The 12,202-nt window shown below is 37.2% G+C and overlaps 1 pseudogene; it reads left to right on the forward strand.

The window, feature by feature from the left end:
- The first annotated feature begins 346 nt into the window (after positions 1 to 346).
- LOC113068983 (condensin-2 complex subunit G2-like) lies at positions 347 to 10,725 on the forward strand (annotated as a pseudogene).
- The last annotated feature ends 1,477 nt before the right edge of the window (positions 10,726 to 12,202 follow it).

Consider the following 12,202-nt stretch of genomic DNA (forward strand, 5'->3'; position numbering starts at 1 on the left):
CACCTATATATTATTATTTAAATTATTAAATGTATTTCATCCAAATGTTTCCACAAAATCCAACAAACTGTCGAGCAATGATTGGGAAGTTCAGATGGATTTAAATGATATTAGTAGTTAGTAAGTAATAATAAATCCAAATTTAGTTTTAAGTTTGTTAGAAAAATGTATCTTAAACATCTAATTTAGATTAAATTTTGAATAACTAAGCTAGCTCTCCCATTGAACATAGCCATACAAGCTGGCATGGAGTTAAAAAGGAAAAATATAATCAAAAATAATAATGTTTATGTTTGCCATTGTCACTAGATGTTGGAGATGTCTCTCAGTTCAGGACACTGCCACCATGGCCAGCCTGCTGGAGATCCTCGTAATTCTGTGGAAAAGTGTTCAGAAATCTCTCATGGCGAACCAAGAGGCCTTCAAGTACACCACGTCAAGTTTGCATCAGTTCTGCCTCAGTATCTTAAAATCTTCCAGGTAAGAGGCACATTCACACAGAGAACCAAAGGACGATTTAAAAAGCAAAGCTGAACACCCTAAAGCTGATGCAATATGGTTGCAACATGACGCAGTTTTGTGCATATGTGTGTGTGTGTGTGTGCAGGAGGAACGGTGTAAAAGCCCCTCTCATTCTTCTAGCCTTCTAGCCTCTCTACTTCCTGCCTCTTCCGTTCCAGCTCTGAGGTTAGTAGGACTCTCCCTCTCAACTACCCATCTGTGCAGCTCACATTGTTAAATGCCTCATTTTAAAGCAGTAGTGCAGCTAAAAATGAAAACACCCCCTTGACATGAGACGAATCTGAATTGTAATTTTTCGGGGCGCTATTCATGCAAAGGACAGTTCAATGAAGACAAAAGCATTTCAAAATCATCTTTCCTGCTGAGTGTCTATACAGTCTGTATGCGTCTCACCATCTCCCCAGAACAGCAGGTTGGCTCAGAAGCGAAATGCCAATTCTGATTCCTATTTGATCCAAAGGCGTTCTCTAATGCTGGTGGGATTGAGTGTGTTTTGAAGGCTTTAGAGCGATCTGTAGTGCTGTCTGGGTGTACTGCATGACTGTGTTCCTCTCTGCAGGAGTAAAGTGATGTCTCACTTAAGGGAGTCTGAAAGCGGGCACCGCTGTGACAGCATACAGTCAGTCGGTGGAGTGTCTCTGTAGCTGGGGGCAGATCAGCCATATTGTGGAGCTGATAGAGAACTGGCTGTGTGAGGCCGTACCTGTGAGAGCGGTAAATGTCCTTTAGAGTGTTTATGTGGGGTCATGAGGGTGTTTAAGGTGTTTTCATATCCTCTATGATCCCTCTCTTCTCAGCAAGGTGATGAAGATACATCTGGTAAAGTGCATTTTGATGGGCTGGAGGACTCGAAACCAGATCTGGGCCTAGACTATCTGGATTATTACTCCTGCACCCTAAACCGAGAGACCGTCTGTTCATGCTGCCACTGGATCAGATTAGACCACTCCATAAGGCCCTTGACAAATGGAAGGTACAGAGGTTTGATGATTACTATTACAGAGAACTCTCTTTACGTGATATTGCTGTCATTACGAAGTCAATATGTTAATTGCAGGTTTTCACCAGTCTTGCTGTAAAGATACTGGCTGCATTGAGCTGTTCAGCTAAATGACAGTGTTGTTATTGTATTGGTCGAAGCTCTCTCTAATAGGTTGTGCCAATGGGCTAGTTGCATATCTCCTCCATCTTGGATTTCCAGTCTAGCGAGTGAGTGCATAGATACTTCCAGTTGTAAAAGGATACAACTAATACATGACAAATTCAAAGATTTGTTTTAGCAGATATTTAATGCAAAAGAAATCGTAAAATATACATAGATAATTATTTATGCAACATCTTTCACAAAACCAATATTAATAAAACCACACAGGTAGCCTAATGCAACCCGATCTTTTAATGAATGCCTGCCCACCATAATTACTTTGTTAAATTGTACAGTTAGTTTATGAAAACATATGCAGAAATCTCAGAGTGTCTCGAAACAATCGCTTGAAAGTCACAAACCTTATAAATTTATAAATAGCAGACAGAACAAAATCAACTCTCCAAAAATGTACAGTATTGCAGATTTGAGTGGTTTGTTTTGAATAAAGAGATTTCCATTGCCCGACTAAGCACTGATGCTGAGCCTCATAATCAACAGAAGAAAGAATGAACCATTCTCGATCCGTGTGGTATCTGAATGAATTTCCACACATATGTACGCAATAATGTAAGGAGGATGTTTTCTCTTGTTTTTAATATACAGCTATCCGCATTATTTATTTGAAAAACATTTATTATGTCTATCTAGCCAAGTTTTGTATGTAAGTTTCCCCTTACAGTAAGTGAAAATGTCGCAAGACCGGTAGTAAGTATGCACACACTCGCGTTGCTGAAGCTCACCGGCGCCATCTTGTGCATTGAGCCATAGAAGATAGTATCATGTATCGATGATAGTCACAGATATTGTCGCTTTGGCTGATGCCTTTGATGATATATAGACTATTTTTATTATTGTTAGTATTTATTTTTATTATTATTGTGCTAATATTGTTATCTAATTAATATTAGGGCCTATTTGTTTCATCATATTTTTTTTACGCATTTTTTCAGTGTTGTGCATTATAACCAATCACACACGATTCCATTGAGTTTATGAATGCTATGGCCAATCAGATGCGTCGAGATGAGTCATGTTTTGTTGCAGAGTTCGCACTTGCTGATGGAATTCTGCTCTCTCAAGTATTCTGTCATCTAGTGGTCGACCGATATTTGGCATTTTTCAAATATCGGCATCAGCCAGTTTTTCTGCTTGGCAGATGTGTTCGAGTGGGACTTTTATTTTGACGTCTATGAGAGCGGCAGCGCCTGAGCACACACAGTGCTCAAACTCTCTTTCTTGTTCATCTTCTTGTTTGTCACCGTTAACCGTTCTGTCTGATATGGATAGAGTCCGTCTAATAATAAGATAGAATGGTTAAATAAAGGAATAAATGTATGCAATGCAATGTAATGCATTTCCCCATTTAATATCATGTAATTTTACTGTGTGCTGTATGAATAATGAGGGTTACCCTGTTTATTTGAAAAATATGATTCCCAGTGCACACAAACTATTATTTAATACTGAGTGCTGTGTTGGTTACAGTGTTTACTTTTTTTTTTTAATTACATATTTATTTATTTGTTAAAAATACTGTCATCTAAAGTATAAGCATGTTTCTTTTACACTTTTTTTTTTAAATACACTGTCAAATGATTTCAGTATTTCTTAAATATGAATAATAATAATTGAAAAAAATTAATTATCGGCTTTATATTGGCTATTATCTCACTGCTTTCCAAGATATATGCATCGGCTGTCAAAAAACACTTTTATCGGTCGACCACTACTCCCAAAGTGCAGATGTGCGTGCAATAAAAAGTACAAGAGATTTATTTATCACACAGTGTAGATAGCTTCACTGATTAAACTGTGCTGTATAAACTCAATGCTAGACTGAAGTCAGTGATGTTCTTTGATAATGTAATTGAGGAACTGTAAGGATTATGTTAAAATACAAATTCATTCATATTAAAAATATTTTATGACATGACATCCATATGTTACTTGAATATGTAGTTTATGCTGCTTTTAGCAATACCCTGGATTTGGTTCACTCTCGTCCGGCTATGAATCGAAGTAAATAAATGTACATGATAATATCGCGTATCAGCGATCTCACAGGCTGAGAATGTAGCTATGGAGCATATTAGAATAGTTTTGTTCAAGGTAGTTAAGGTCTTCAGATATTACATCATATTTTTTCTGCCTCTATGATCTTTAAAAGACCAAAGTGTTTTTCTGGTGGAAAAGTTTTAACCTCTTAAATCTGCAGAATTGTACCGCATGGGTCCGATCATTTGGGCATTGCCACATGTTGTGTCTCATTTGCATATCCTTCCTTATATGCGCATTTGGCCAAAAATGGTTCATTTGAAAGCTTAGAGGTGTTTTCTTTACAAAGAATACCATTAATTGGGGTTTATGATACATAAAGTAGTCAAATTAAGCTAAGAAATATATTTCCCCCCCCCATAAATTTCCATCTAACGATTGCGAATACGTTTTCGTAAGAATGTGTATTTAAAATATTTTTCACAAAACAGTCAGTCATATATCACAAGAAAGCTCTCATTCTCAGGAATCTGATGATGTAGATCATTTTATTGTGTGACATCACAGATCGAATGATCTTCAACAGAAATCGCGATGTAAATATTTCTCACCTTATTATTTATACATTTTGCACCGCTTCAGTCAGCGCAAACAGCCACGCATACCTATATACTCGATATAATCTTTTAGATTAGAATCTCTTCTTTCAAACAAGACCATTTTTTTTTACGTTTCTGCTGCTTCCATTGCTGAGATATAAAGCGTTTTGTACAAGTGCGCAAAAGCGCTCCAATGGCTGTTTTATTGAAAAAGATCTTCAAAGTCATATAGACGGGTCTAAATGCCTTTCTTCTGGTATAGACGTCTGTTTTCTTTTGTGAAGCGCTATTTGTCATGAGGCTGCCATTCACAAGTCGTTCTCTCCAATCGAAGCTGTGATTCAGCACCGCGGGGGGTGCTGGAACTGGACAGCGACTGCCACTCCTTTTCCGCTTGTGGAGACGCAATGGTCTCTGGGAAACTGAGTCTTTGGCTGCTTCTAAACAAAGGACACGCAAGGAAAAAACTACTAATGGCCGACGCTCTGGATTCATAATGCATAATATTCATAAAACAAGTTACGGGTGGCCAACTTCGCCGTGGAGAGGTCAGGACGCGCATCTGGTAAGCCTATACGCGTGCTACTCGCTTTCATACATTTGATTCTTTATTCTGAGGCTTGGAAGCTTCGCTAGCAATAAGCTAATATGTTTATTTTCATAACTGTGCAGTGTTCGACCGCATCTCAGTGAATGTACAGTAATCCGTACAGTACTGGGGGAATAAACATAAATTAGTTTGTTGACGCTCCGAAGTTCGCGCAAAAGCTTCGGGGAGCTTGTTTACACTGTATAGAAACCGAAACCAAAATACACGCTGGTAAAAAATCAAAATATGAAATATGAAAGAGACCGGCAAGGTCTCTCAATCTCTACACGATGCAGAATAGACATAAATGAAACGATATGAATCTGGACATTGTGGATTCTATTTTAGATTGTGATAGACCAGATATTTTTTATAATTTTATGCATGCTGCTATCCTGTAATATGACTTTATTCTCTTTCAGAAAACCCACACACAAAAAAAGCACATTGTATTGAGATGGTTCATCATATGTGAAACAACATAAATAATACTATTTGTCACAAACAGCAGCTTTTTATGTAACTTCTGAGTGTTTTCTGTCAAATAATATACAGAGATCACATTATTCCATACTGCAAGTGTGCAAAAGATGACTTCATACTTATTTAGACAAAAATTTTATACAAAATGGTATTATTCCTTCCTTCAGTTGGAATAGAATAACTTTTGCATAGATTAGGATAGAAAGAAATTTCTGTTTTCGTCTAATAGCAGAGAGTTGGAAGAATCACAAGCAATTGGTCTGAAAGTTGCCAGCCCCTTCAATGCCTGAGTTATACCATTTCAAACTTCAGTTTACACAAATAAAATAAAAAAGCGCCTTGTTTTTTTCCCTATTTATTATAACACAGACAGCATATATTGTCATTTTTATCAATTTCAACAGTGTTTTATGTAATTTCAAAGGGTTTCCTTTGAAATTATACCAAACTTTCTGAGCTTACACTGTAGCATTAGTATAGGCAAGCATTCAAATTAGGTAGGAAAATGAAAAACGGAAATCCCAAAATAGCATTTGTGCTTAAGAGGTTAAGGGTCCTTTTATGATTAAGTTCAGAATTGATTGCAGAATGTACCATCATTTGAGCTAATTGTCATTTGTGTTTTGTATATGTGTGCAGTCGCTGTTGTTTTCCTCTCTGAGTGGAGCAGAGGTCAGTGTGGCAGTCACTGAGACAGCGCTGAGAGCTTTTATCTTCCATGGCCGACTCTGTATCCATCTTCAACACAAAGTGAGTGTACAGCAGTAACCCTCTGCATTCACTCTTTGAGTCTTTTACACTCCAAACAAAGCCAACATCCACTGAACATACTCACACAAGGGATGTTAAGATGTGAAGAGAGGTTTAAAAGAAATAAGTTGTCTGTCAGTACTTTAGCTATGCATTCTCAAGCACTGAGGTAACAGGACACAATTCATTTCAGCAGTTAAAGTAGGTCTCAGAATCTCAAGCTATTATAAATGCAAACTCCTCACCTTTCAGTGACATTTCACTTTTTTAAACTTAAAATAGGTCACACATGAAATTTGCTTAGATCCAATGAGAAGTGTTTTTATTGGAGGGGGGTGTCCTAAAAGGGTCATGTCTAAAAAGGGTAATATTATTTGCATTTTAGGTCAGCATTGCCGTCTAATTGGCTAATATTGCCTTCTAAATAGCCTGCTTAGAACTTCATCTTTTGTAATATGGGATTTTGACACCGTATTTTCAATCTTGATTTTTTTTTAAACGTTGCAACAATATTATTATAAAAACAAAATTATTACAGTTTTTGACATATGAGGTAAAACATATTTGTAAAAATTACCTTAAAGTAACTACAAAAGAGCGTGTAAAACAAATACCTTTTAAAAGAAATTCCACGTAGAGCATGCCCCCAATCCATCTTCACACCTTTTTTCCTCCTTACCTGTTTGCATCTCTGTACAGTAGAGTATTGATGTTTCATGGCTGTCCGTATGCTAAACTGTTCATGTGGTTTTCATTGGGCATGACTTGGATTTTGTCTTTTGTCTTGGATAAAGTCATAATCAGCACCTCTTTCTGACCCTACAGTACCCAGAGGAGCGGGAGTTCCTCAAATCTCTGGAGCATTCTGTGTCCTGGGTAGAGAAAAGAGTCCTTCCTTTCCTGGCCAGCTCCAGCAGTGAGCAGCAATTGTCTTTAAGCAGGAAGACCATAGAAGTGAGTGGCATGATCAGTGTGGAAGTAGATTTTGTTGGTGGTGGTGGTGGTAATTTGTCAATTTAAATTGTCATAATATTTAACAATATTACCTTTTTCTTTTCTTTTTTTTGTATTTTTGATCAAATAAATGCAGCCTTGGGGAGACATCAAAAACATAAAAAAATCTTACCAACAAACATTCAGTGTACATGCAAAAAATCTGTTTTATATATAACATTATTACATTTAAAATAGTTTTTTCCTTGTTGAAAATGATAGACAACACATGAAGTCTAATCTGTGCAGACACAGATTTTGCATTATCTGTATATAATTTGTTTCCCTTTTCTGTGTCATTGTCAGAGTTGTTTAACGGTGTGCAAGGATGTGCTGCGGGTTTCTTTAGGAGACAGTGATTTCAGAGACCACTTACTGCAGCATGTGGCTTCGGTCCTGCAGACAGGTGGATAAGTCTTAAGTCTTTATGCTGATGTAGGACCTAGTGATTGCATGATAAACTGACAGATTTGTGGTGTTAGTCAAGATATAAATACATGTTTAAGCACTTTCCCACAAAAGTTTACAAGTGCTGCATCTGTGATGCCAAAACCCAGAAGACTCATTCACCGTTCAAGTTCCCCTGAGATTTTTCTTACGGGTTTTTCAATTAATTAGTAAAATAAGTTCTGTGTTGAACATATGGTGAATTAGTCTTCCGGGTATTGATAGCTTGATGCTGCAGCACTGTATAGCATAATTATTTTATAACAATTGTTGTGTATGTGTGTTCATTTAGAGAAAGGATACATGTGCATCCCTCCTGTACTCGCTCTGCTTACTGAGGTGGCACAGGGCTGCCTTTCCCATAAGCCTGAGGATGATCCGGAAGATCAACTGTCCCTCACTATCCGCATTTTGACCAACATCTTCCAGAAAGTTGTGGAGCTCATAGCACATCGACTGCGTAAAGACAAGGAAGAGGGGCAGGAGGTGAGGTGTTAACACCTTCCTCAAATACACTTTCCATTTCTGGATGTTTCTGAATGTGTTTGACAAACACGTGTGTGTGTGTGTGTGTGTGTGTACATGTACATATTTAAACTCAGTTTAGTCTTGTTAAAATTTGACTGACATTTCTGCATGACAACATTTTTCTCCTGACACTTTATTTTCAAAAGCCTTTCTTTATGTATCTTTAGTTGTGTTGCTCTTCTGAAGAAGCTCTCTATGACTTCTTGCTGGTGACTAAGTTTACAACTGAGAGGTCAGAGTTCATGACCGGAGTCTTTTCATCACTCTGTGCAGCAGTTATTATTGATATCAGCCGCACCTTGCAGAAGGTAAATCTGTGAATGGTTTCATTTAATTGAGTGCTGTTTGATGTTTGTGTGGCCTTTCTCCTTTGTCTTTTTAATTGAAAGACTTTTGAGCTCAAACCATTTCTTTTACTGTGATGTCGTCTTTAAATGAGTTATTTGAATAAGAAATGTTTAGTTTTTGATGTTACTTCCTGCAGATCTCTCATGTGGAAGAGGTGTTGACTCCAGAGACGCTTAACGACCTTCCACCTCTCTCGAACACCATACTCAAAGTAATGATCAGATCGCCAGCTGTTACCAGGTAACATTAAACACCAGCCAGAACTAAAAGCCTATGTTCATACTCAAATTGAACAATTCTAATCATTTTCTGGTATGTTCTAGGTTTTTTCTGTCTGAAATGAGCTCCTCCATAGAGTCAGAGGCCATCGATAGTATCACACAGTGGGCTGCAGTTACACACATTCTGACCATCATCCAACAATGTGAGTTTTTGTTACTGATTTTTAGTTGTTGTTAAGGCCCATTCACACCAATAAAGATAACAATAACATTATTAGCATCTGCACCAACAGACCATAATATTGTGCTATATATGCACACTGCAAATGTCATCTGCCACTTAAAATGCTCAAGCTCTGACTATCATCAGCTGGACAAAATAGAAAATGATTCCAGTCATATTGTTCCTCTGTGTTATCTCTACTGTAATTGTGTTCTGGCCTTCCATATTCTCATGAAATTATAATGATTTTTATTACACGGTTCTGTGGAATACTTGTTTCTGATTGGTCAGTTGCAACATACTGAGGTATGTTATCCCTCGATAACAACCAGTAAAAGCTGATAACACAGGCTTATCTGGGTAACTGAAGTCGGCGCTGAACTCTTGCTAGGAACAGTTTTTCTCGGCAGAGGCTTTGCATTTGTTTAGCTAATAAAATATTAAAACTCTGTCTCAAAATGGTGTACAGTTGTTTAATTATGTCATCCTGCTATCACATACTCACTCTCTCATTTCATACAAACACAGCTGATGCCATTTTGCTATGATTGTTTTGTACGCTGTAATGGATTATAAGATAACTAACAAACTGGCAAGATTTTAAAACATTTTCGGCTTAAATCTTTTATTGTATTAATTATTTATGAGGTGAAATAAGTAATAAGTGGTTTGACTGCACCTTTTCCCTTAAATGTAATTTAGTTTGAATTTGCCGCTTACTCGCAACTGCTGTGTTCACGGAAGCTTTCTGTTAAAATATTTCAACTCAAATCAATATTTCATATCTAATTATGTGGCAAGTAATGAGCAGGATAATGTACATCCTGCCGGATGTACATTATCCCTTGCTTAACAGTTATCGTTATAGTTATCACCATTGGTGTGAATGGGCCTTTATTTAGTCCCATCACTTGAATGCTAGAGAGTAAGAATTTGAGAAATTTCTAAAATAATTCTCCTACTGAACACATTCTCAAAGATTTCATTTCATAGAACCTAAAGCATGTATCAAGTCCAGTGGAGTTGGACTTGAAGTAACTTGAGTGATATGAAGTGAATAAGGAGACCGAATAAAAAAATCCTCTGATACATGATGAAGATTTTACCCTACTGCTCTGTTCATTACAGCTGATGCATTTATGGTGGAGTTGAAGGAAATTGCTTTGTCTGTACGCAGACAAATACAAAACTATTACAACGTCACTGCTGAAAATGCTGACGATATACAGAGGTAAGAGATTTAGATGTCATATTGTGAAAGCATGCTGTCCGAGACTTTATTTAAAATGACAGCTGTACAACTGTTCATGGTGTTTTCTCTCTCTCTCTCTCTCTCTCTCTCTCTCTCTCTCTCTCTCAATCTCAGGACCATCTATGAATCCACTGTCAGGATGCTGAATGATATCCTAAATCTGTGCCAGCAACCAAGCAGTTAAATGGGGAAGCAAATCGTTGCGAGCTTCTGCATACTTTATTTCTTATTTTGTTCTCTCAGTTGTATACTGTCTTGGATATTTTTATGTTTTCACTCTATATTACAAGAATATTCACTTTATAAACAAAACTTGCTTAAAACTTTGTCTTGGTTCATTGGAATTTTTATTCATTTTCTTTTGTATGTTTCCATTTGCATGCAACTGTAGGTTATAATCTTATCAGTCATTGCAATTCTGTTTTTTTTTTTTTGTTCTCCATTTTTTAAGACATTTCATTGAATCTGGTTTACCTTAAGATGTTACTTCTGTTTAAGGTTTCTTTGATTAAATGCATCCCTCCTATTGACCTTTTTTGCTTTATACTTCAATACACTGAGGTGTGATGTGTTGTTATACTTAAACTTTGCCCTGTTAAACAGTAGACAGACGAGTAATTGGCTTAGTTAATGTACTCTAAGATATGAATATATAATTGAATATTTTTCACAGTGTCACGGTCTAAAATCATGGTGTGAAATAAAGAAAAAGAAAATGAGATTCAGACTTATTTTGAAGAAAGCGATGTTGCTTAAGCCTGAGCCTAATTGTTTGGGTGTATTATGACTTCTACCATTACAATATTATTACTACATTAATTGTTTTCACCTTTTTTGTAGTTCGCTTTTCTTCACATAGCCCTTGTGACACTTTACCATAAATGCCCAATTAAATCTCTGACCCGACTTTTAATTAATCTTGTCATAACTTAAAGTGAGGTGTGCCCATAACCATTTAGTCTTCTCTATCGGTCCATGGTGAAAATTTCACGTTCTCCTCTTTATGGTATATGAATGGAGGTTTTTCGACATCCTACATTATAGCATAAATTTGACTTTGTTCACACACGTGGCATGTGACTTCTTATTGTAGTGCGTTGTTTGTCAAGTACATCCTTCCAGTGTCTCGGTAGGGGGCACAACATTTGAGCAAAACAACTACGCTCGAGTGCAACGTTAAAAACCCTTCTCAACCACGTCTGTCTGGGAAAAAAAAAGAAGAGAAGACGAGAAGTTCGGTTCATCACTGCAAACGAAGAACACCTGACCGCACAGAAGTCAAAACACACACACACTTAAAAAAATAATAATATAAATATATATGTAACTTTGGCTGTTTATTGAAGTTTAATTTAAAAGAAAATAATATTTATTAAACTTCAGTAAACATCGAAAGTACAGTTGGGACTACAATAATAAACATAAAACAGAAATACTAAATATGTACAAGATACACATACAGCGAGGGGGGATGTGCTTAACATTACGTACATATGTTAAAGGACTTACAAATGGAGACAGTCTTAATTGCTTTCTTATTATGTAAATAAAAAAATGTCTTTACATAAATGTTTATTTCTTTTTCAAGAACCAAAAATAAAGGATTTGCTCTGCTGGCGTTTATACACTACTGTATTACTACTTACACTTTTTTTTTTGAGGATATTTTTTGAAAACAAATAAAACATGTTCTAAGCACAAAGAAAAATTGGGGTCAATGTTATTTATAAATCTAGTCAAATCTTTCTAGTCTTAAAACACGCACGTGGAGAAAGCGCACGTAGCTAGTGACGTCATCGGCCGAGGCGGGGCGCTGACCGTGGTGCTGAATGCGCCTCGCGCCTCTCAGAGTTAAGTACAGGACACTGGGTACCAGAGCTTCACTCCTCTCACTATCCTCCATCTCAGTCGCCTCTGACCTACTTCCACTCTGATCACATCACCCCTGAAACACGAGAGCCGCTATGCCGAATTAACGAGAGCTGTTTGGGCTCGACGGTAGGATGGCTTGTGTGCGCGCGCTGCTCCTCGCCTTGCTGTCTGTCCACGCGCTCGCCGCTGTATCTGCGGACAGGAGACTCGGTAAGTTAGTTCAACACGACGCC

Source organism: Carassius auratus, unplaced genomic scaffold, assembly GCF_003368295.1.
Source record: "Carassius auratus strain Wakin unplaced genomic scaffold, ASM336829v1 scaf_tig00000345, whole genome shotgun sequence".
Lineage (NCBI taxonomy): Eukaryota > Metazoa > Chordata > Actinopteri > Cypriniformes > Cyprinidae > Carassius > Carassius auratus.